General features: G+C 44.1%; 2 protein-coding genes and 1 long non-coding RNA gene across 41 annotated transcripts in view; 2 read left to right on the forward strand and 1 right to left on the reverse strand.

The window, feature by feature from the left end:
* Positions 1-23431, reverse strand: part of LOC111248212 (uncharacterized) — a 193868-nt gene that overhangs the window by 51883 nt on the left and 118554 nt on the right. The window lies entirely within an intron of this gene.
* Shal (Potassium voltage-gated channel protein Shal) overlaps positions 1-23431 on the forward strand; it is a 261664-nt gene that overhangs the window by 38167 nt on the left and 200066 nt on the right. The window lies entirely within an intron of this gene.
* Positions 200-23431, forward strand: part of LOC147756638 (uncharacterized) — a 36652-nt gene continuing 13420 nt past the window's right edge. Inside the window, exons 1-3 of the long non-coding RNA XR_015323496.1 lie at positions 200-1121; positions 1516-2304; positions 2900-2969. This is a non-coding gene — a long non-coding RNA (uncharacterized LOC147756638). The remainder of the gene's footprint in view (positions 1122-1515; positions 2305-2899; positions 2970-23431) is intronic.

Raw genomic sequence — 23431 nt, forward strand, 5'->3', positions numbered from 1 at the left:
TTAGGAGACGTTGGAAATCGATTAACTCGTTTGTTCACGTTACATTGAAACGAGCAGGCAACGTTGTGGCGAAAAGGTAGAGGGTACGACGCACCGAAAGCAGGAAGATGTCGAAACAGCTGCCAAATGCTATTACAATGTACAAAATAGAGCAGATTTCCTCGACGAAATGCGAGCTACACCTTCGAGTTCGTAGAGACGATTTAGATAGACAGTACGTACAGACACTATCAGGCTGTCAACACAACCATCAGACCCGCATAACTCGTGGGACACAGCTATATACGTAACTGATCTAGAATGAGAAACGGTGGGGAATAGAAAGGAGAAGCAATGGACGATTGCTGTTGTACAACCCTCGTTCGTTGTTGGTGATTTCTTTTGTTGGGCGACGGTCAATGGTGGGTGGGTGAGTCGATCGGACTGCTTTGCCTCTGGATATAATTCATTGTAATTTCGAATGTTCTACAGCGGCATGTCCTTCTTCCCAGCCTCGCCATAGCCTCTTCGTTGATCCTCTATTCCCCTTAGTCTTCAGGAATGCCAGGGGCTCTTCTTTAGTGTCGTTTTCTTATAGTCGTTTTCTGCCTTGGTCTCGTCGTTCAGAACTTATCTCGCTACCACCTACAAACCATATGCTTCTTCCATGCAGCGGGCGACCACATACAACATCAGGAAACAGGAAGGGAGGGAGAGGCAAGGAGATAAAATGGACCAGATGGAAGAGGAGGCGTATCTACTCTTCTCAAGGCCTTTCGCCACCTACATTACAACTGCCAACACCATCTCGACGCTGTGTCTCAGCCCAATACTGGTTTTCTTGGAATTTAGATGCTTTGGACCGGCCGCTGCTTCTTGTCTGGATACAAGGGTTTTCTTGAAATGTTTTCCGTGGTGGTGTTCTCCATGTTTTTCTCCGTCTTGTCTGACTTCGTTTTGGCTGACCGCACGCCCGTAGGCTACACGAACCGCAGTCGTCAAGACGACAGCGACATTTGTCCCTGCATCCGGATCCTCGCTATCGTCGGAACGAACGAACAGAAACCTACGAGTCGCTTGAGTCGTGCCGCTCATCTTATTTGTCGCTATTGTACATCGCTGTAGACCTCATCGAACTACCAGTGAGGAAATGCGAGAAATTGGACTCGCAACTGCCCAAAAAATTTCGAGGAATTACTGTTGATAGGAGAGTTTCGTAAAATGCATTAGCTCCTGTCAGTTCTACCATCCTGAACGAAAGTGTCAGTCATGACAAAGATAACATTCTGGAACTGCAGAAAGTAACTTGTATTAATTTCTATTGAATATTAGTCAGTTGTTAGTATCATGCGTGTTTCGTCTGCGCTCAGGTCAAGCAGAATATTATGGGGTTTTCGTTTTCTGAACTCTAATGTGCGTGATCAGAGCTAATAACGACGGCGGTTTAGTAGTCAGTGGAGCTTATTGATAAATAAATATATAAAGGTGTGGGGTATAATAATGTTACTAATCGATTATCCATTTCGATATTTCCAGGTAAGTAATCGCGGACTTCACGAGAGTATCAAAATGATTACACGACAGGGAATTAAGGAATGAAGAAATTTCATGTTCTGTAAAAAATTCTAACATAGTACGGCTCTAGTCAATGTTAATAATGACTGCGGATAATAAAGTGAGCTAAGTATCGGAGCAAAAAAAAGTTTAATTCGCTAGTGCATCAACACAGAAGCACAAAATATACGTCGCAGTCCTTGAATGAATTTATATCTAGGTGAAATAAGTTTATGCGTTGGGACCTTGTAGCTCGTGTTGATAACGCCCAGGTCAAGGCCAAGCCTATTCTAATCTTTCCGTTTCTAAGCAGCACTGACAGCATCCAGTCTGTTCAGAAAACGCAGACATTCATCCGGTTACATCTATTGTACACCCCATGTCGGCTACACATGTCCCCGCCCCGAAGTCTATAGCGTAGGTACCTATGCGTCCACTATAAATGCCACTGAACGCATAGAATATCGGCAAGCAGGTAATACCAAACAAAGATTGGCCATTCACTGAGAACGGAGCCGCCCAACAAAAACGGAACTGACTATGATCTAATCGACAACGGGAAAGAGCCCGTATCAGGGGCATTCTAAGCCAAGGAGGCCGATCGAAACAAACTGCAGGGGAGAAAAAGAGAGAAAAATGCGAACGATAAGAAGAACCTAAACTCATTGCTGAGCACCTGTTTTGAGAGCCCTTGTCGGCTGTGCGGGATACCACTCTAATCGTGTTAACCCCTGTGCGGCTCGTCGCCCCGCCGTCTCCTGCAACTGAAACGTAAGCAATTTCCGCTTCTCTTATGAGGCTTTATGCTCGACCTCGCGAGACTTTTTCCGCTCGTGATGTGTCCATACCCCTCCCTATCTGGGCCTCCAGCCGCTTTTCCCAGCTGGCTAACAGTGAACGATGAAAAGCTGGAATTGCACCTAGGCATAGCTTGTCTGTGGCCTTGCACAAAGCAGCCTGACTGACCGAGTCGTTTGTGCATGTGTGTCTTCATTTATGCATAGCGTGGTATATGTGTTTATGGGTGCAATGTATGTTTGCAATAGCTACTGGCAGTTTGTTCTATTACTAGAAAATCGAAAAAAAAAAAAAGAAGGAAGTCATAATAAAGTTGAAGCAAGGCTGCCGCTATAGCTTGTTTGCCGTCTGCGCGGAAGTCTTAGTTGTGTCGGTGTTTAGATTCAACATGTTGGTGACGTGTTGCTAGCACGCAGCGGCGTCCATCAATAACCCTAACGCCTTCTCTAGCCAGCAAGACTGTAAGTCGAATTTGGGGCCGCAGACCAAAAAAAACGCCGCTTGTCTGTCGTTTTGGGCTTTTTTTTCTATTGACCGCTGCTTAGTTTTCGATACAACCTCTTCACAGTACCGCACCCGACAAAACGTCCTGATCGGATACAGCCTAGTTATATTAAGCTGACAACACTAAAAAGGCGGTAAGTTTGGTTCCATATGGTATTCTATGTTAACTGTAGGTTAGCCTCTAACTTTAGCTGCGAAACTTGTACCCTCGATGTCATATTTCGTCAATGCTTCGAAGGTATGGACCATTGAAACATACAGGAAGTGTTACTAACGCAAACATATTTTGTATAAGATCAAGACGTTGTATTTGTGTATAGGGACTATTAATAGCGAGGGCTAAGTGGGTGGTACAAACGCTGGAACGCTGCTGGTAGCGACAGATACGCAAACTGATGCATCGTTTAATAATTCAATTTGAATCAAGCACGTCGTCACAGACGTATGCACGTATATTCTCGAAGATACACCCTTTCAGGAACACACAGACATACATTTAAACACAGACTAAAAAACATCTGTGTTCTACAATTGACAATGCTACTCCGTTCCATTGTACTAGTAGGAGATGTCGGACCCATCACGTCCTTGCTGAAGCTGTATATATGGCGCAAAACTCGGCTCATATTGGCGAGCAGGAGCGACAAAACACCTCAGACAAGACGAAGTAAACTACGCTCTCGTATAGGTAGTGGAATAATATGCACAGTATAAACCCACGAGAATGTCGAATATAACTAATTGAAGTATTAGAGATTGCTTTCTTGTCGCTTAAGTCGTGTGGGAATACCTGATGCATCAAGTTCTTTTTTATGGTGTATTGTGAAATATGCCTTTAGCTGGCAGCCGTGTCCGTACATACGTAATGGCCGGATGCGGTATACTTGTCGTTCTGCCCTGTATTTCGTTGCAAAGCGTTCACGAAGCCGTTGCGTGCTAATGAAAGCATGCACTAATCATATGTTAAATGCACGTTCCGAGGGAATAGTCAATCCGTTAAAAGAAACAAATGGGCAGTGATCGTCTGTCGCGTCTATAGTAGGCAGTACTCTATCCTAATAGATCCTAAGTGCCGTATATCTGCCCTAAATTTGAAAGTAACGCAGTATAGGACTACAGCTTAAAAGGGTACAGACGTATTGGTTTAACAACTTATCAGTTAATCCCGTTACTTCATACCTTTGAGAGGCGGTCTGCAAAAAGGACAGTAAGGAACACGTAGCCTAGCTCAAACATGAATCTTGCCAACGAAAAAGATCCCGTATTATCAGACTGAATAAAATAGCTACATTATCAAACATTATGCTATTTTGATAATTACATAATAGTATCAAATTCGCGCAAATCGTCCATGTGAAAATAAGTATGGGTTATGTTTTTTCAGCAATTACGATATGCCATGAGACGATAAGAGACTACCTTCACTAATATCGTTCCGTCGATGCCATCGAAAACTCTGTCGGTTGTTGATACTAATAAAACGCTGTTTATTATAGATAATACATATGTCAATCTCAGTAGCGTCCATTCAACACCGGAGTTAAACCGATGTTTCAGACAAATCGCACAAAGCGAATTTGTCTTATCATTATTTACCCACAACAAGCTACCACTAGCAAAAAAGTGTGAAGTTCCAGAGGGTTGACGTCCGAATAAGTATAGAAGCCTGGTTACTTTGTTTCTTTGCTATGTCCCGAATGCTAACGGGAGCGCGCAGTATAATGGCTATTCTATTAGAAACACGTGAACGATCTTCAGGTCGGTTACGGCTATGTGTATAGTTTCCGGCTGGCCTTGGCAGCACGATGACGAAATTGCCCATCGCTGTAATTTTTAGCCCCAATTGTCGAGTTGATGGACGCTCCCTCTCGACTTTTTGCGGTCGGCTGCTGCAGTGACGATTCTGATTTCAACAGCCTTTATTTCCTTGCCGTATTAAGGCGCGTCTGCAAACAGCAGGTTGTTCTATGCGCGCAGTTGGCCGTATGGCTTCATGAAGTGTGAATACAACGGCCCCCGGATCGGTGACAGCATATAGTGGCTGGCATCGGCCGGAATAACATTGTCGCCTTATTGTTTATACTTGCTTAGATTGCTTGATAGGAAGGGCCTCCGCGGCAATGAATGCTAGCATGTCTCGAGCCAGGAAATGCCGACGCCACTGCCGCTTCTTTTATGCGTTACCAATTCTATGTTGTCGGAGATGCCACGTTTGCACGCTGGGGATCACTATGTAGACCGTCGCGTAAAGCAGTTGCCGTTGATAGCACTCCGCCGTCGTTTGCGGTGGACCACTCGCCTCTGAAATTCTAACATATGGTTTCCACAAACGGAAGCTAGGTTAGAGTAAGGCAGGGCAAGATAGGATGGGATCTGATGTGTAGTTGCTGGGGCCGTTTCGGCGATAGGTGCAGTGAGCAATAGCAGCAGTAAGATCGATCTGCCGCACTTGTGGTATCGCATACTAATTGTGCCATGAAGGGTGGCATGCATACTGCGTCTGCATTTACTTCCAGTCTTCACACAACCACAGTTAGGACCAAAGTAGAAGTTGAGGCAGAAGCAGCCAGCTGACTACCTGCAACGCACATCATACGTTCGTTCAATCATAAGCGGCAACGGAGGCTAAGTTTAGCGTGAGCTTCCATGAACTCTACCTCTGCCCTGACACTTGCCTCCTCTCGCTCAACGCCTCGGGTCGTGAGTCTGTATGCGTCTGGCTGTCTACTAGCTCGTCCGTCTATCAGTTAGCAGGCTTGCTTGCTCACGGTCTGTTCTCGCAGTGAACAGGCGCTAGAAACCTGCTCTTGAGGGTCTGTGTAACTCGCGAAGTTAATGTTTTGCTGCTGCCATTGCTGTTGAAGTGCGTTTGCATCAAATCGTTGACGTGGTAGCTGCACTGATGGCGCCGGAGGGGACTTGGCCTACATGAGACGGCCATTCGGCTGTAAGCATGTTGCAGTAGAATTACGGCACGACACATCGTTTATCGTAGTGGTGGTATGGTGTTTGTTATGGCGGATGGCTATGGCGATGATCGTCGTATAAGCGGGCGGGTTATCCGGCGCTGCAGTGCGCGTGCACTGAAATCATTCATTGAATTGCCAAATATATACATGCATGCATATGATGGCAACCACGAAAAGGATGACGGCTTCGTTGATGTTGCAAGCATACGACTGTGCTATACATGCGTACCCTTCCGATGGCCTCAGCGACGTGTTTTCTAGGTCGGTAAAGCTGCTTGTTGTCTCCCAGCAACATCAACAACTGTAGCATCCACATTAACAAAATATATGGAGAAACAGAACAACATAGCTGCGGGTGTCAGCTGCTATGTACCGAAACAACAGACTTTTCTACAAATGCATTTGTAATGAACTGGTCAGAACCCTAACTTGAACGAGGTAATTAACTTTTAGGCCAGTCGTTCATAGTTATTTGACTTGATGCAATAGTAAACGTCAAAGATAGAGCTTTTAACTGTCTTAACCGTTAACCTTGTCTGTTTCTCTCCTTGTCTAAACTGCTTAAATATATCAGCTGTATATTGATTAAGTAATCCCTCTAAAACAAACAGTTTTGTTTTCGCAATGTATCTACGACTTGTTAGGTTTTCAGGTCATACGTTTCCGGCATAGCACAAATAGAGTTTTCTTGTGTTCTAACGAAAAGTGCCTGATATAGCCGAAGACTGGACGTTAACTTATCAAAGAATTGTCGTTGGATCCTTGGAATGAACCCCTGCGTCAGTAAGTGCATTAGGCATACTCTTCTCGTTGTGCACATCGTATGCCCCTGCAGGAAGCAGACATCTTTGTAAAAACACGTTTCCGGTATAGCTGGCGCCTACAGAATCGGCTTTCCTCAAAACTTTGACGGAGTAGAAGTATGCTGTAGAATTAGCTAAAGACAATTTATTTGTGCATTGCTATTATGGCCATCCGCGTGCCTTCTACATAGGCGTGGGTAAGCAACCTGGTAGGGCCACCCACTACCCTACCCATTCTATCTAGTTTATATGGATAACCCCATTGGCTAGATAGAGTTGAGTGTAAGTTCTCCGCCGCCAACGCAAATGTCTAATGGAATATTGAATGCGTTCGTGTTGAGAACGTCGCTAGCGTTTCTTTATTCCCGGTAGTCATGCAACTACAACAAAGACTATACTATAACAAAGGCTATGACTGATTTATATACACCTACGTGGGGTCTAAATTGTATATTGACTCAGCAAGACTATTGACCGTGAGTTGATATATTCTGAGGTTCAGGAGCTTAAATTAGGAATTAATACAAAAGCTGACCCGCCTCTATTCAAGCGTCAAACTTATATGGATGGGAACGATTCGAAAAACCTTTACAACTTTGTTTCGCTCTGTCGTTCAGCTACTGTCCCGTACGTCGTAATCTCAGAGATTTGCAAACGACAAAAATCGAACAAGTATTCATCTTTACATTTTCTCACTTTCTCTTTCTCGTCCTCTGTGCGTTTTTCGTCGACATGACCACTAGAATTCTTCTTTTGAAGGCTTAGAATCACCTCCTCTTCTTTCCGTCGGAACCTGTTCTAACTTTATTTAGTCCATGACACCGTCTCTGTGTCCCGGGGCCTTTTACCATAAGGTACCCGTAGGCTATTAGGCAAATCAATGTCCAATGAATGTCGTCGTTCATATTCCTGTTGCGCTGCAAACGTGGCATATAGTTCCGCACCTTTGCGACGACTATGTAGACAGCTTTAGTAGCAGCAGAAGGATGGGTTCGTAGGAAGGAAGTGCGTTCTATACTTGTCGGTAGCCTTACTTAACTTTCTTGATGCACTAGGTTAATGTAGATTGGACTGAAATTGGGCTATACCTAACGTAACCGCTTACAGGAAGTGTTGGTACAAGGGGCTGTCACGCCCAAAACGCGATGCCAGTGCTTCTTCTCCAACTCCTACTCGCAAAAGGAGAATAGAAGTAGCAATGGAACCGAGTGCGAAATGAAGAGACTCACTGAAAGAGGCCAGCCAGATCTGGTCAGAACAAAACGAGAAGTACGACAGCGACGGAAAAAAAAGCGGAGCGTAGCTGTGAGTGGCTTTATGCTGTTACTAAACACTCGTTCTACGTTACTTTATAGATGTAGATCCAGCTGTCGCAGGCCCCTGTAAATATTTTGGCCCAATTGCCGTGATAATGGTCCCAGTGTGGAGTAACAGGCTGATGATGGCACGGGCGAACATGCCGCGCTTGGCAGATACATTAGTTCTAAGTGGAGTGACCCCGGCCCTAACATTCTGCATACTAGTTCTGTTACTGCTGACGGTGTGACTGGTGTCTGCGGTGATTGCATAAAAGACTCAGATTCAGTGTCTAAGGGTAAGGAATAACTGCCTTACCAAAACATGCCTTGCGTATTCCCGCATTAGCCTTCACTAGTAAAATAATGAGTTGTATTTATAAATGGCCAAGAGCTACCCCCCGCCAATTCCTAGCCGCCGCCGCCGCCCCCGTTACGTAAACTCGAGCCTCTCTAGTAACACAGAGTAAAGTGGTATGACGTTCGTATGCTAGACAACCCTTCAGGGCCAACGTGTAATGTGGTAAACATCTTGGGTCTTTCGCTTAAGTTGAGAAAATGTGAAACTTTGCTATAGACCATCCTAACCTGTAGTGGTCTAGATGCCATAGGCACAATAGGTCGATTGTTTGGTCAACTTGCTAAATGTATATGGCATAGTGCGGCTAAAACATGCTATCATGAGACGGTATGCGGCATTTTACAATTTACATGTGTTGTTCAGGATTATCTAAGGTCAAATGATTAAAGAAACGCAACGAAAAGCTTATATTTTACGTGAGACAATAAACGTGTGCGTAAAATAAACACCCCATATGCTATAGGCATGAGTCCACGCTGAGATTTTCAGGTGCCACTGTCCGGTTGATTGTTTTTATTTGTTTAAAGATATGAAGTATATGCTCTTTGTCATCATGTTGCCGGGAAATAGCGAAGAAAAGCGCTTGTTTCCAGTTGCTTTTGAGCTTAACCGAACAACTACTTAAAACGGTATACGCAACATTAACGAAGCGACATGATTTCCGGAGAGTACGTCCTAGAGAAACGGTGTTCAAAATCCTGTTGGAAGACGCCAAAGGGTTTCGGTCATGCCGCGGAATTCACTATACGCGGTGTTCATCAACTTCAAAGTAGTCGTCGAATTGGCCCCTAGGAACAAGGCTCACGCCAGCTAAAATGGTTACTTCCCATGAACGTGCCTAATCTTTATGCTGCGCCTCTAAAGATGAACAGAATAACCTCCGAAGATGAACTAACCGAACTCCCGTCCGTCACATAGACAATTGACCTGACTTAACAAGACAACCTAAACCCACTCCATTTTCCATCTTGTTCAGGCGCCTTCCTGTTGACATAAGACGGCTAAGGAAATTAGTCGAAAATAGTCATCTTGCATACAGACGACTTAGTGATCTACGGGTCGAATAGGGTCCAAATGTAGCAGGCTCTAGCTTAGCCTATGCGGCAGTCACAGATTTAACATTGACCACAAACCTGAGCAAGACGGAGGTCTTGTAAAGGGAGACGGCCGCTGGCATTTTGTGACTTGCTAGATTGCCTCTTGCCTATATAAAGCGGTTTCCGTATTTAGGGTAACTCTTCTCTGCGAGCGGCAAAAACTTCACTGCACATAACCGAAAGATGCAAAACAGCAGTGTTTGCTGCGTGAACCATTAATTCGCGGTTATTTTCTCGTAACCGCTCTTAGCTTATTCGTCCGCTTCTATCGCAGTACATGGGATGCGCGTCATTTGGGAGAATCTTACATTGGATGACCTCGAGCAATTAAATCGCGTCAAAGCTTCCGTCCTTAAAAGAGCATTGGGACTATCGCCTATATGGGACTAGCAAACCTGAAACCGTTTCGCGTGTTTCCTCGCGAACTCGACGCTCCCGCTCCATATACGGGACAAATTGTAACAAGTGTCATGCCGGCTGATACTTTGACATCTAGTAAATCTTTTAAATTAATTTTCTGATTTCAACGAAACTCACTTAATTTGTATGACGCAAAGCATTTCAAGTGGTTCCATACATTTTCTTGCATACTGGAATATTGTGCTGATGATCTGAATATACGTTTGACCACTACCAGAAAAGGTAAATAAATAAAATTTAGTGGATTATCCGTTTCTTATAGTAAATTCACTAGATTTGCGTCATTTAATCGACTCATACGAATCTCACTGCGAGCTATTGCCTGCTAATTATACCCCAACAACAAGAAATGTGATAATCATTGGCGAGAGAGGCCGAAGGGTCGACGACAGGGCCAGCCCAGTTCATCTTTGCCATTTTCTTCTAAACTTCGGAGCACAACCTTCAAGGCTGCCACTTAACCTGCTCGCTACTTAGCCAGCTACTGGATGCGTTACGGCCATATCGATACACGTACGAACAGTTTCCTCCGTAACTGTCTGTCTAAGGATGTCAATGCGATGTATTTGTGTACGTGACTACTCTTCTTTCCTTCCGACGTAGCCGACTTGCATACGTTTGGCATTATAGCGGATAGCGTAGCTAAAGTGTTCGAGTCCGAGTGCAGACCCAGCCTAGCTACAGCAAGCCACAAAAGCAGAAACAACTGTTATGAGTTTTCCGGTGGAAAGCCTTCATTATCAAAACCGAGCAAGTGAGACGACAGGTCGGCTAGCAACCCAGCCGTTGCTACTGAACGCCACTGGATAAAGTGTGCAAGCAAAACTTGGTTTGCCCCACCTGTCTGACTATGCATACCTACCTGGCATACCTCTTGCAGCTGTAGCTTATCTGGGTGGCTCCTTTGCTGTTTAGTCACTTAGGTGGCAAAATAACTAGGTCTGCTTCTATGCTTTGCAGCTCGCAAGCAACGCTCCTCCCCATCTACCCTCCTCGCGTCCTCCTATATGTCTTTTAATCTTAATGTATCACTCCTTCCTTCGTTTTTCTTTGACACATAGGCCTCTACAAGTATGAACATGCCCTAAGAATAACACACGCAGTTCTTTATTTTACGCCTTTCCGCGGAAGCCTGTAACAGGAGCGGGTCAGGTTCTACCGCAGTCGATCAAGGCAGAACTTTTCCAGCTTTTCCTTTACTTTTTCCTCTATGCCGCAACTTAGCTCCTATTGCTGGTGCGACTGTTGGAAAGCTACTTAGTCGGGCCAGTTCCTTGCTTGCGTGATGAGCAGACACCTGCAGTGACTCCCATGTAGAAGGATTCTTTGGTAAGATTTATGGGGTCGCCCACCCCGCCAGTGCAGTGGCGCGCCGTCTAGTCTCAAGCCATTTCCTCTCCAGGCGACGGTATGCCTAGCTAGCACGAGAAGAAGAAAGTCTGGTGATTGGAAAAGCCCCATTGGCAACAACTAAGAGCCTCTCTTTTCTCGTCCTAAAGAGCAACCGAGGTTGTCGTTGAGGTGTGCCACCGCTGCCATGACTACTACCATCAGCACTGCTACCGCCGTCCCTGCTTCTGCCTTCACTCCTCGCTTTCGGTTGCACATCCAATACAAGCGAGGCCACGTCTTTCATCGAGCGGTTGCGGATGTGGTAGCGGCCGACTCAACCTTGTTCGGTCGTCGGTACTCCTTCAGCTTCGATCAAATCTCCTCACCTCATCCGACGTTCATCCAGTGCCTTCAACGTTGGGACGCTTCGTTCCTTCGTCCCTTACTTTGTTGGCTATGCGCAACGGAGGGGGGTGATCGAAAGCAAAGCAAGCAAAGAACAGGCTGCAGTGCTGGTGCTGATGGGAAACTCAGTCGAAAAAAGGAGCATGCCCGAAGCCTGAGAAATAGCAGGAATCTGTCGCTATTGATCCTTCGATCTTTCGGTTTTCTGTCCTAACTTGGCTATTGCCTGTTTCGACATTGAAAACCCTCTAAAAGGAGCCGTCGGCTACTGCTGCTGCTGCTGCTATTGCAGCTGGCTGCATAGTCTGGGTCAAACAGCCGATGCAGCCTCAGTCTCCATTTCCACTAACCACGTAACCGTCACGACTACAGGTGCCACTGCTCTACACTACGACGCCCTCCAACTGCCATAAAACGGACAAATAGATATGCAGACGGAAAGATATAGACAGCTGCGGCCTAGCACGAGCGTTAGGAGCGTTTAAAGACGATCCGCATCCCTAATGACGCTGCGCCATTAGTAATAATTTCAGCTGGCCATCGGCGGGAGAAATAAGTGGCAGAAACACCAGCTATTCTAACTGAACCATAGTTGTTATATCATTGTCGTATAAAAGCGACAGACTATCCGGCATCATATAATGATTGTTACAATTCGTCGTAACTTACCAGCCGAGAAATAAGCTAAAAGAGTTGATTTCGCCTTTAGTTACGCTGAAAGCTTTTTTGTTGCCCCGAGGTGGCGTTACCCGATATATTTACATGTTTTCGCAGTTTTTGTAAAGGAAGATTGCCCGGTGGTACGACATAATTATTAATCAAACCTGATCTTTCGCGCAAGGATGGGGACACGGACGCCGTTGGCTGCGAAAGCGGCCAGGGCACAAAAGTAGGGATGTTGGCTTTGTTTTTCCAGACTAGTAGCAGAATGAGAGTAAATACGTTTCGAATATCGGTTTTAGTGTGATGAAAAGCGATGACGCGACCGACGTTTCTTTTAGGTGAGGACCTGGAAAACTGAATTTAGGTCCATCTTTATCATTAAAAGTACACTCTCAGTAACTCTATTATGAGCATAAGGCGACACATTTTAGAAAGAGTAAAATAAGTGCTATAAAATATATAGATGTGGTGGAATGAACGAATTTTTACAAATGACTTTGCTTTCTATAAATTGTGCCATGAACTCACGGTATAACAGCTGCGCCTCGGGTTACCTCAGACGTGTGCACCAAATGTTAGTTACACACCACCTGACGGCTGGTTTAGGGATGAACATCGAAAATTCGAACTCACTCCCGGAACTTTCGGCTATGTCGTATAACCTAGGTTAACCTAATAACGAAAATTGTTGCTGGGTAGAAGAAGGATCTTATGCAGACAAAAAGGGTTGAAAGGAGTCATCGGCAGTTCTACCAATGTCTATGTTGGAGATCTGACAATCATTGATAATGTCTAAATACAACTGTATAACTATAATATACGTACGCACAAAGCGACACGTTTGCCTCAAAGAATGATATCTTACATGCGTATCAAAGGTGTGGTCCATATATGTATGTTTGGTCTGCATTTCGTGATGACATTAGAAAGATTCGTTTCTGTTTTTGCTTTACGGAACAGCAAGAACATGGTACACGTTCGTGGGCGCTGCTCCTAGCAACCACTATTTTTAACAACAAGCTTACGGTATCGATAAAGTCTCGATCGCTCAATAGGAATTAATGGTGGCGTTTTGTAAAACCAAGAGATTTTAGACCCAATCGATGTAGGCTAGCTTTTGCATCGCTTCGATTTAGTCAGTAATTTCTAACGCGTGCGTTGTGCCGAGAAAGTTTTTCCCTAAACCTCGTTCTCAGTTCATCGACATACTTGACTCTGAAATACACGAGACTGTTTTGTCAACAATATGCTACTCCGTATGCAGCATAAGGCACTATTTGGTAATTTGCTAACTTGAGATTAAGTTCAAATAGAATTTTTGACCTTCTAAATCGGTTGCTAACGGCTTAGGCAGATGCTCGTAGTACAAGTCTTGCGGCACCTTGTATAGGTATATGAAAGAAAAATATTTTTTGCGAAAAAAATACACTGCGTCTATTCACAAGGGCTTAATCGTTAATTACCGCTAAAAATGAAACACCGTGTATGTGTTTGAACGCTACTCAGACTGGTGATCCTACTACGTTAAATACGACCATTTTTATTTTCTATTTCTATATTTAAGAAACGATAGCTACGTACGGACGTGGTCAGTGGTGATACTGTTATTTGCATTGGGCAGCGTACTTCTCTTCGTTGTATCGTAGATAACAGTGTTGCGACAGGAGTCGTTAATAGAAATCGAGGGCACAGATGTATTTCTGCCTCGAGCAAATCACCATAACTGGTTTCGTCTACGAGTTTTTCGTTGCTTCGCCATTGTCATACTGCTTTATGACGCTGGTCTTCCCAGCGTCATCGACACATCTTCTTCTCGCTCAGTGTTCTAACATGAAAGCGACAATTCGTGCGTCGGTCTGATTTGTATGATATCAGTATAATGTGGCGTAATGGCTGCTACCGCGATGTGTCTCTACAGACGTATATCAGCGCAAACATCAATGTCATCACGGTGCCTTACCATCAGATTCAAGCACTGTTATCGAGACAGGCTCGTTCTAGCCGTTCGAACAAAATTCTCGCAAGGACCTGAGGCGTTAGTTAACTCAGGCCGTTGGCCCCTAGCACCTTTTATGCTGCAGCTAATTGACGTTTTGTTCTTTTTTTTGGTTACCAACATTTGTTTTCTATCGGTCTTGTTGTGTCTGCTGCGCGCTGTGGTATAGTTGCACAACGTTTATGTATAGCTATGCTCAAAGATGCCCACTCTGGCAGGAGCTAATCATGATGAACTCTCCTCGGACTAGATAGGCCCGCATTTTCATCCATACTTTGTGCACCAACAGTCACGTGGCTGAAAACCGTAGTGTTTTTTTTTTCATGAGTATACGCCATTGATGCTCAGCGTGATATAATACCTAACAGCATTATATTTGTTTCATGTACGATGTGCCGATGACGACGACGTGTGGCTACTTTTCGTAAACTTCTAGCGTGTCATTGGTAGTTATTGATTTTGTACCTACAGACATTGCAATTAACAACTTCCTATTATAGATCATCAGAAAATTATAAACATATGCCGCCAGGACAGTGGGTTAGTCGCAGAGGAGCGGACGGCGCCAGAACTCTGATGATATTTAATTGTATCTGCTATTGGTACAGTTTATTAAAACGATTGGCGATGTTGCAAACTAGCCGTCGCTTAGGAATGACGATATAACGACACAATGAGTCTCTAAATGTGCAAAACAAATCTCGAACATAATTGGGAAAAACATATGTTTGGAACCGGCCCTTATAATAGCGACGGACACATATACACGTTCGTTTTTCGTTCAGTGTAGAATTTGACAAGCGACGTCAAAGCAGAGATAACAGCAAAAGTAAGTTTGAGGAGAAGAGTTGGATCGTACCGGCAGAATTACTTGTCCGGCTTAGTAAGAAATAAATAGTTTTAGTTTCATCTTAATCTTAAGTTTATTCGTGCAATCCTCCTAGCGAAGTACGTGGTATTGTAATCTGGAAATGCTACCTTGAAAATACTATAAGTGCTTCGTTGTTACGACGTGGGACGTAGTTCAGAACTTAAGCCGTTTAAAGTTAGCGTCCCTATTAAATTCTGTCGCTGACAGGAAGTGTTAAGGTTGTCCACATGCTTTTCGGTTCACGCGACACGAAGAATAATTGTTATGATGAAATAATTAACAAGTTCCACTAATAAGTGGCCCAACTTAGGGACGGTAGGTACGCATGTTGCTTCTGAAGAGCCCAGGTATAGGATGTAGCTTACAACTCTTTGCGAATAGAGGACAAGACGTACTTGGAGGAGTTAAAAAAAGACCAGATGATTTATGCTAGGGATCACAAAACTTAATCATTGAAAGGGTGACGTACATTCTTTTTCCCAGATTAGGTCACAGATGGCGACTTTACTGCTAGAGGACAAGGCAGCTATATGAAATGACGGTCCGAAAGCGATTTGATGCCTAAAAGCTGAACTTGATGTCGGCCTATTTAATAACATGATGAAGCATGAGATCAGTCGGTAATTGGCTGGGTACACGAGGAAGACGCTAGAAGAAAAACGCTTCATTGCAATACATAGACGATATCCCTAGTTTAATTAAGATATAGTTCTTTAGTATTTTTTGTGTCAAAGATGGTTGGTAATTCATGAAAACCTTAGCGTATTCTTTGGTCTGGTGGGTCATTTCCCTAAAAAAACTTGAGCAATTTCTTAATCGTTTCTGCTATTGCAACATAAGCCTAAGTACTCAGGGGTGTTTTCCACTGGGATAGCTGTATGCTAGCGGTGGATTCAGTAGATCCGCCAAAATACGGAACGGCTTGTGAACAAAAACAGTTAATATAGAGGAATCGAGAGATAGCTATATCTAAGCTTTTACATGATGATGTGGGAGCATTTGGTTTTCCTATCGCATCATTACGGCTTCTTACAGTGTTTATATTTCGCGTTGCTGTGGAAGTTATTGCAACTTCTGTCCACCTGTCTATGTTTGCCAACGAATTTTTGTCCTGTGAAGATTTGAAGATAGACCGGGTGGACCATGCGACCAAATAAGACCATGTTGCTGGACAAGCGCCAAGATAAAAAAAAATCATTAAAGCGGCAAGCAAACCTGGGTACATGAATGTAGGCGAGCTATTATTGTATACTGCTTGTCACTTTCTGTGTGCGTGTGTGTAAGATCGGCCGGCTAGTAGGGGCGAAAACCAGTACGCACTACTTGCGACCATTGATCAGACTTGCCTGGCTGTTCGCTGACCGTTACTTTTAGTCTACTTGGCCTGGCAACATCAGCAGCAGTCTGGAATAGATATGTAGCGCAGAGCACGGGCACAATACAAAGCTGTCGTCAGTCCCTGAGCGGCTGTGGCAGTGACTGCCAGGTCCACTTAAAATCTCTTTATGTGACCGGTTTCAATTGGCAGAAGCAGCAAACATAGACTATCCTCCTGCGTTAAACTACTAATATTGCTATTATAGTATACTGCTGTGTGCGTGTGTATACGATCTGCTAGCTAAGCGGCAAATACGAAGAACGACGGCTGGGCCAATAGCTATAATAGGAATGGCGATGACGGCGCAAGGGTCGATCGGACTCTATTGGCCCTAACACAGGCGGAGCTCATGACGATTATGCGCGCTTAGCGAATACTGTCAAACACACAGGGCCACTAGCCCTCGAGCGACACGGATGATGATACCCCATCGCGTCGCATACGACGTTTGGGTCTTTTCGCCGGTTGCGTCGCTTGAAGCCTTCCTGTAAAAGGAAATTGTAACGCACCTATTGCAGTGTACTGGGAACTTAGGTTTGTCATATGGTTTTTGCTAGACCAGCAGAGATAGCAGCGGCGACACCTGCTGTTGGCGCCACATCATAAGAGAGTTAACTAGTAGGGTAGGCAGGTCGCTGCCGAAGCTCTAGTCGGCTTTCTTTCAGTTTCGGTCGCCATATGCAAATTTAGCCATTATTTAGCTATTTGGTTTACGATATGGTTTCGTCCACCTGTATTGACAAATGTTGCTGTTGCTATTGGCGATGGTACCACCACTTTCCAAGACAGCGTGGCAGGTCCAGACACCGATACCTATTAATATGCCGAGGACGGTGATGTATGTGACGTCGCAATGGCAGTATTAAAATAAAGAAACGAACGTGGTTCTATTGTCAGCGACGCTTTGTCTATTGCTAAACAGACAGGAAGGAGTTGAGACTTCTCTATGCGTTCGTTTTTTTTCCATGAGCCGTGATAAGTTTCGAAACTCTCACGTATTTTCTTTAGTTCAGCTACAAATAGCGACTGCAATGCTGATGGAAGAAAGCATCAGCGACAGAAGTGACACGACGTCAAGACACTACCTTTACGCCATATGACGTAAAAACAGCGACGTCAACAGACGTCAGCGATTATCGAGATGCGAGCATAGGCAACGGATATGTTCACTGAGGCTGAAATTAGTTCAGCCCGGGGTGGAACAAGTAGAAGTGAACCGATCCTTTTGCAATTGATTTGATTGTAAACGAGACGAGCATCGCCATGTAATGTCGAAGCACAAAGAAATAACTTTTATCCAGGAAAAAGATGAAAGCTAGATGTGACTGCTAAGGGGCCCCGTCAATGAATGAACAGCTATTGCTACAATTGTAACTTTATGTATACGTTTAGGTAAGTTTTTTAATACGCAATTCAAAAACACCAGTCGGCGTGAAGAGTAGTTTGGCCTGTTAGGTCATAGCAACACCCCAGAAGAGCGTCCCGTAATCAGGATCGTTGGTTGCTGTTTTCACGCAGTTAGTTCGGTCCATCCCGACAATTTCAACATGATCCGTTTTATTCATTTGTTGGAGCCTATTCTTTTGTTTGAATAATCCCTGAAGGACGCTAGAGAGACCAAAACTACAACAGTATATGCCGGAAACGTGTAGGACGATCTCCTGCAAGCTTGGTCACGTTACTCTTTTTGAATACTCCTTTAAAATGACGCCAAGTTAAATTTCAAATCAGTTAAGTTGTTACGTGTGTTAAAACATTTCCCACGTCAACATAATACGAATGATGTTGTACAGCTTTCTATGCGACGGTGTGTATGTAGTTCTATTTTAGACATGAATTAATTGAGGGAAGTCGTTACATGTTTCGCTACCCCTGAGTCCCGTTGTGTAAAGCTGAACGGCAGCATGCGCCCTGGGTAACAAATCAATGTGCAAAAAAACTAAATAATTAAACAGGACGCGAGACTCGACAATTTTCACACAAAGTAATGCACGTTATGAAAGAGAAACTCACAAACTGCGGAATTATCAGAAATCTTGCGTAAAAATTTATCAGAGTCGCGTTTTGCCACGTGCCGTTGTCCTGTTTAGCACGTAACAGTAGACGATTCAGTGTCGTAGACAACGTCCAATGTGTAACTCATGTCAAACGTTCTATCTGATATAGAGCAACGTTGCACTGTTGGTATATGATACCTTTATGAGCTAATGGCAGTATAATAAGAATGGAGATTTGCTCACCCAAACCGAATTTACCGTATAAGGCAAGATAAATGTATTGTAAAAGTCTAACAAATAGATAAACGTTCTGTTAGTTATATAGTTGCTATTATAATGGCTCTAGCATAACTTACGTAAATCGGTGTTTGTAAAGCTAAAGTTCCGCACTCAACGGACATACGGCAATTCATTAGCGATCCTGTGCTCACAAAAAGAAGACGTGGGATCTCGCCAACGAATTAGCTACGGTAAACCATAGACGGTTTTTCGCTATTCGTAAGCATGCTTTAGTTAGTAAAAACTATATTATATATTTTCAAAGACGTCCTCTATGCTGTAACGATATCAAACGCTTAGGTTTAGCTAAATCAGAACTGACATTAACTTATCTCTTCAATTTTACGCATACGTATCATTCAATCTACTTCCATTCGTGTGGACGAGAGAACTTTTTTTTGGCAAAGCTCTTTTATTGTTGGCAGTTCTCTCTAACGCTATCTTTTGTAATGTATTGTCACGCGTTATTGAATGGGTTAACCTGGACAGAGGAACATGTTACTTTTTCCCCTGTCCTGCAGCTACCGAGCCTGTATGTAAGTAGGCAGCGTGCTTTCGCCTAATAACGCTGGCCAGGTATGTCAAGTTCTCGTTAAACAGTTTTGTATCGATAGCGAAGAACGGACGTAAGTTAAGTTTTCTTTGCCACCTGATAATTACTTTGAGGGGTAATAGATAATGGTAACCACTATTGATTGTCACGAAAGGCTCGAGAACGACACACGCAGAGCATTTCGGTTATTTACATACTCTCCGCATATAAACGAAGCACAAAATATATTGCGATTACAGCCTTTTATGATACAGCTATTAGAATATGAGTTTAATTAAAAAGTATAACATTTGGCTGTAAATATGAGGTGATCCAAAGACATGATAAAGGCAAATAAGATTACTCACGGAGCCATCCCGCAAGTGAAACCATCGCCGAAGAAGAATCGATAGAAGTCTGCTTCTTACAGCAAGAAACCAATCAGAGGGAAATTGCGTTTTTTTATTTCGCTCTCAGGAAAATATATGTACTTGCTAAACAATGTCAACCTTTAATGGTGCTTTGTATAGGACCTGCTAGACCTGAAAAGTACTTGGCCCCCGTAGGGTTTTTTTCGCTCGTTCGCTCCTCGGGCATATGGTCAATTGCTCATGACCCTCAAGCGATGATGGCGTTTTATTAACCGTAGTTCTGTCTCGCTTTATCTTGCCTAAGACGCTTTTACCAGATTGTTTCAAAATGATCGATTGCGACTGGTTGAGCAAAAAACAGCTGCAAGCAATCTGTCAACTAGCTAATATCGATCAGGACCTCACAGCTTTGATGAATGCCGAACGTACGACTATTCCTTTTGATAAGAACGACTCCACTATTATGACCACGCCAACCAAACGGAAGTCAGATGAACGGTACCTTCATTTTGGCTGGCTGTCTAGGTTGCACGAGCTAGAACACGTAATGTGATGATCAAATTTTGGTTTCTTTACGGTGAGTAAAGTTTTGGTCAAAGGGAAATATTAGTTTGCCCCACTAGCCGTGATCCGCTAATTTTTCTAAAGTAGTATTAGCTCTGATTAATGAGCATGCAGCACAGCTACAGAAACAGATCAAGCTCCGATTGGAGCCAGCAGGAATGTCGACGATCTGATAACGGAGCTAGGTTTTTTGCCGTGACAGGTTAAACGGTGACTACTGCTGGCTATGGACTAATTATTATGTAGTCACTACCTGCCAATAAGCTTCACACTTTAACGAACGGTCTAGAATAATTAAGCGTTCACCAGGCCAACTGTATAATACAGTAATATTACATTTTTAGCGTTTAATTGGCACGTTTTAGACATACGACTTGCAGTCGTAATAAACTAAAAAAACAAACGAAAGAATCGGTTGGGGAGAAAAACGTAATAATAAGAGCATAAACTAGAAGCATTTTTGCAAAGGACTAACCGCTGACATAACAGGAATGAATGGTTTTGGAATACTTCGATAAAGGTTCACACTACTTTTGAATTAGGTCCTTGCGAACTAGGTGCCTTAGGGAAATGTGACTTCGTGTGCATCACCCGATAATGAACCGCATCAAAAAATGAGGTAATAGTAAAGCAGCGCGCCTATCAGATGTTACATGTAATAATCGCAATGTTCGCACTGTAAGCCATCTTAAACTGAAGGCTATTTTTACTTGCGCCATCGTCGACTTCCGTATAGGATTCGTACATCATACACGTTCACTCGAGGCCGCCGTAGGTTGTGAAATTCGGGGCCCTGTTATTTCAACTTTGTTTCGATCTTGGTAATGAAATGCAGGGCGACGGCGAATGAATTTTTCAATCTATCATTTTTTTTTTTAATATATCTACATGATGCAAGGCAGTAGTACAGTGAATACGCTTGTCTACATAGCGCATCCAAGGTTCAAAAACGCTGATAGTTACGCCCAGAGTGCTAATTACTTATTGGTATGGTATTTATATATGGGGCGGCTGCGTTCCTGGCGCTTCTTTTCAGTTGTTTGCTCAGTGTCTTGCTTTACGTTAGTTTTTTTCTACACGAAACAAGGAGACGATTACACCTGGCGTAGCTATCCTAGATGTTATTCATGTCATCGTCTAAAAGATCGTGCTAAGTACCCTCAAGATATACTCGACACCTACGTTTTCGTCTGCTAACAAAACAAATACAACCCTAAGCAATCTGTTCCATCAGTCTAGTTCCAGGGCCCGGCCGCGATCACGACAATTACAAATTAGAATCGCCATTTTATTACTACGATTATTTTTCATCCGCTGTCCGTCGTGAGCGTGCCGGTTGTGTTTTTAGCATTCGACCATGACGTGTTGTACATAGAGACTCATCTTTGTGCATAATTAGCCGGTTGGTTTGCTAGGTAGTCAGAGATAGCGAAAGCGACCGCAGTGGCAGTACGGCAGTGCCTTTTCTCATCCGTCTGTTTTTTTCTTTTCACCACTTCATCGTACATACATACCTGTAATGTCCATGACGGTTGTCGCTGTAGTGGTCATACTACTGACCGTGGGATTTCGAAGAAGTGTCCGGAAAGACGACGCTCGCCTGCCACGCTACATTGTCAGCAGCATATGCTAGTAATGATGTGGCTTGCATCTCAGTCGACTGGTCGCTAAATCCCGTCTTGGTGGACGCGTTGGCTCTTGACGAAGCTACTTCACTGGCATTAGCGGGTATCGTCGCCCTGTCTAAGTCTGTTCCCGGCTTACGTCAGAGTGAGCCTTGGCACTACCAAGGCGCATGGTCTTGCCTACCTACTATAGAACGACGATAGCTGGACAACAAATGATCTACAGAGAGTAGAAACAGTGATGACGATGATGTAGAAAAAGGGGACGGCGTATAATAATGTACACCACATCGCGATCGATGTTTAGCAACACTGTGAGACACCATCTTAGCTCTACCTAGCAAACATAGCCACCGCTAGCTATCATGAACCGTGGTCAGACAGCACCAGCTGCCGTAGCTGCGGTCACAAAGCCACTGCTGACCGTACTCTGCCGTTACGCTGCGTTGAGTGCGCCTCGATGTAACAACCAATACGGCCACAACCAAACCGTTTTTCTTTCCCCGTTCTTTGCCACATCTCTATGGGTCGCCACGTGAAACTATGACAGCGAAAACGACGCCAGCACTAGGCCTCGTAGGCGACGATTATCGTCATCGCTAACAGCAATGGCTGGTGTCGGCACGATGGTTGCTTCATCTATTGCGGGCAGGGTTCGCCCAGGTAGGTGCATTTAGGACAAGAGCCGAGGTCTTGAAAGTAATAATTGAAGACGAAAAGAAAAAAGGAAGATGGCGACAAAAATGCCAACAACTCAACTATTTTCAAGTTTCAGGACGAAAAAAGACAGAGAGACAGATACACGGACGGGAGAGGTAGACGACGCCGACAGTATTATCAGCGCTTGTAGTGAGCAAGAACAGACTGGATATAAACTTAGGCCCAATGGTCCGGCAAGAGCGATAGCTGCCGGTTACGGCATGTAAGAGACGAGCCGAGGGAGCGATTCTGCTTACGCTGACGAGATGATTGACGCAGAGTCGGATGGACAGGCTGAGGTACCTTAGGTTTTACGTGGTTACTGTGTTTGTCACGACTTTGAGCGAATTCGTGCGGTAACTGCACGAAATATCCTCATATAGACTTGTATGTATCGCCCGTGAGATTTAGCACTGTATCAAGCTTAGTTTGGCCTGTTTATGCCTGCCTCTGAATCGTCTGTACCGTTACTGCCCGTCTCCTGCATGATATGTAGTACTGGGAAATGTGAGCTCACGTCTAAATAGAGCAATCAACAACACTTGGCGACAGTGGACGAACAACGGCGCTCGCGTATCATGCCATTTACATATGTACCATTATTATCGTAATTACTACGATTGGGATTGTATACGGCGACAAGTCAAGCGGCGACCTTGCTCAAAGGTATAGTACCCTTTATATTCATGGTGTCGCCAATGGAACCTTTCATACCAAGACAGCACGTATTCTGTGTGTGGGGCAGTCGATGGAAAATTATGTACCGATTGGCCATACACTGCTACGTAACTTCGGTCTGAGCCGTTAGCGTACAGCAGCCGTGGAAAACGAGAACAACATTAAGATTAGCGACAGTCCTCTGGTTACTCTAGCCATGCTTTGCGCTGAAACTAGATGATTTACATAAATTGTGACACAATGCAAATATTTATCTGTAAG

The sequence above is a fragment of the Varroa destructor genome, unplaced genomic scaffold (assembly GCF_002443255.2).
Source record: "Varroa destructor unplaced genomic scaffold, Vdes_3.0 BEIS01000003.1, whole genome shotgun sequence".
Lineage (NCBI taxonomy): Eukaryota > Metazoa > Arthropoda > Arachnida > Mesostigmata > Varroidae > Varroa > Varroa destructor.